Here is a 3,003-nt window from a genome sequence, read left to right as displayed (position 1 = left end):
TTCGCCTGCACAGTGTTACCATCTTGGTAAAATGTACATAGAATGATGCATCATTGCTCATGTGAACCCTCAGGTCACGCACCTACTCTGACTCTCGTATCGTATTAGCTTCTGGTCCAGTGTATTCCAATTTTAGCCTGATGTTGAGCCAATTGTGGAATGCCTGAAATTTCATAGCATTTAATTGCATAGTATTTTTGTCAGCCTACATGTATATTGTATTCAGCTTTTTCTACGGTTTTATGATGTACTCTGGGTTCCTAACTGCCTGCGATACTTCTGTGTCGTCAGCACAACTAGTCAGATCGGCTGACTGTACCACGGTGGGCATGTCTGAGAGGGCCACCACAAATAGTTGTGGCCCCAGTACAGTTCCCTTTTGGACTCCGCTGAGAATTGGTGTCTTTTCAGAGTGAGCACCATTGGCTACAACTGTCTGACTCTTGCCCTTCAGAAAGTCATGCAGCCACTTTCCCAGTTTCCCAGTAATACTAATGTTTTGCAACTTGTGACATATCATGCTAGGATCAACCACGTCGGAGGCGTTGGCAAAGTCGAAGTATATCACATCTACAGTTGACTGGTTTAGCTGTTGTTTCAGTACCCAGTCAAAGTGCTGCAGTAGCTGTGTGAGGCAGCTCATCCCTGGACTGAAGCCATGTTTATGTTTGTGAAAAGGTTGTTTTCTTCCAGGAACATGGCCACCCTTTTTCTGACAATTCGTTCCATTGTCTAGCTAACATGTGAGGTCAGAGAGATGCGCCTGTAGTTTTTAGCATATCCTTTGCTCCCTCCTTCATGAACAGGGCATATTATACTCTCTTTTAGCATGTTGCCAAGTTTACCACATGCAAGGAAACTCTGAAAGAGTATCTGCAGAGCTTTGCAAGAGCCATTTTACATGTTTTTAAGGGAACAGCCAGGAGTCCATCCGGGCCCGTTGCTGAGTTTGATCTAATCTCATCAATAGTCGATATTACATCCTCTTCTGTTATGTTGATGTAATCCTTGATAGCTTCTTTTCCTAAAAGGTTTGTTACATTGAAAAACTCCTCAGGCTTGTTTATTTGTTTATTTTCCAGTGGAGAAGTGAAAACAGTTTGAAATTTTTTCTAGTGCTTCATTTATCTTCTTCTTCCACTCTATTTGTGCCACAGATCTAGAGAAACCATTGCTCTTGAGGGCAGCTGTAATTAAATTATTTGGTGAATCACCTCCTGCAATTTTCCGAGCACACAGGAACAATCCTATCCCTGTAGACTTCCATTTTTTTATCATCTTCTTTGTGGTGTGAGGCTGTGGTTGAGTGTGCAGTTGTTTTTTAGTGCAAATATAGAGCAGAGGTGTGATGGAAGAATGAGTGTGGAGGGGGGTCGGAATATGTTGGGTATGTGAGGGGGAAGCAAGCTGGGGAGGAGAAGAGAACAACGGGATGACGGGGAAATGTGAGAGGGAAGGAGAATATATCGCTAGCGTGTGAGTGAGAAAATAAATATATTTTTAATTAAGAGCAAAGTGATGGAGAGAAAAGAAAGTGGAAGTTACATAATATATATACCAACCTGGTTTGTTTTTGTTTTGTAAGCTCCTGAAAGAAAAGTGAATTATTAGCATAGAAAGACGCTTGCTTGAATGAATCGATATAGAAACGCCAGTATTTATCAGAACTCGTTGGAACGAAGAGTATATAAACAAAGAAGTGAAGTAAAGATAAAGGAGAAAATGTCGTCGCCTAAGTCAGAAAGAAAGTACAAAAAGAGAGGGTTAATAACTTATAACTTCTTTTCGGGACCTTTCGTTAATTAAATTATAGATAATGAACGTATATTTATTTTATTTTGAGTTTTTCTTTAAAGATAAAGTTCTGTGTTATGGTGGACTGTAGGAATTTTTCTCTACTTTCTCATAAGGACGTAGCGGGGTATCTTCATCGAAGAAACAGCGATGTTTGACTTCGTGTTGTTCTCGAAGATTCCTTCTGCTCAATATATTTATGTACGTAATTTTAAATACATCATAATTTTATATATATATATTGTATTTTACTATACTTTACTGGTCAGTTTGCTGTTTTCTTTGAAATATTGTTACAGATTTTCAGGAGTACAGAAAACCCACGTGTGGACCTTACAAAGCCGGAAGTACATATGCACAATTTAGGCAAAATATTATAAACGTAATACACAGAACACTACGACTTTCTCTCCCACTCTTCGCCTTACCCTCTTTTTCTCTTTCTTTCGTCATTCTCTCTTCACTTTTCCCTGCAATAAACCACGTGAAAGTGTTACAGACGGGTTAAGTAACGGAGGAAAAAAAGAAATACACATTTTGCTCACCACTACCTCTCACTTCCCCTGTCCTTCCTTCTTACTCCTCGATCCTGACAACTGCCATCTGCCAATCATCAGAATTTCCGTTTACGCAAAAATAGCTACTGTATTACACACTATTATACATCGACTATATCAGCCGATATTTAATATTTTATCTGCTAAAGGCGGCGAGTTGGCAGAAACGTTAGCACACCAGGCGAAATGCTTAGCGGTATTTCGTCTACCGCTATGTTCTGAATTCAAATTCTGCCGAGTTCTTTATTACTGTATCAACATCCCAAACCACTGAACTTTGTCGTTACGTTCTGAGTTCAAATTCCGCCGAGATCGACTTTGCCTTTCAGCCTTTCTGGGTCGATAAATTATGTACCAGTTACGCACTGGAGTCGATGTAATCGACTTAATCCGTTTGTCTGTCCTTGTTTGTCCGCTCAATGTTTAGCCCCTTGTGGGCAATAAAGAAATAAGAAGCGTTAGCACTCCGGTCAAAATGCTTGGCGGTATTTCGTCTGTCTTTATGTTCTAATTTCAAATTCCACCGAGGTCGACTTTGCTTTCTTTCTTTCGGGGTTAATAAATTAAGTTCCAGTTGCCTACCGGGATCGATCAAAATGACTGGTCCCCTCCCTAAAATTTTCGAACCTTGTGCCTAGAGTAGAAAAGAATA

This window comes from Octopus sinensis, linkage group LG9 (genome assembly GCF_006345805.1).
Source record: "Octopus sinensis linkage group LG9, ASM634580v1, whole genome shotgun sequence".
Taxonomy (NCBI): Eukaryota; Metazoa; Mollusca; class Cephalopoda; order Octopoda; family Octopodidae; genus Octopus; species Octopus sinensis.
Note: the sequence above shows the minus strand (reverse complement) of the source record.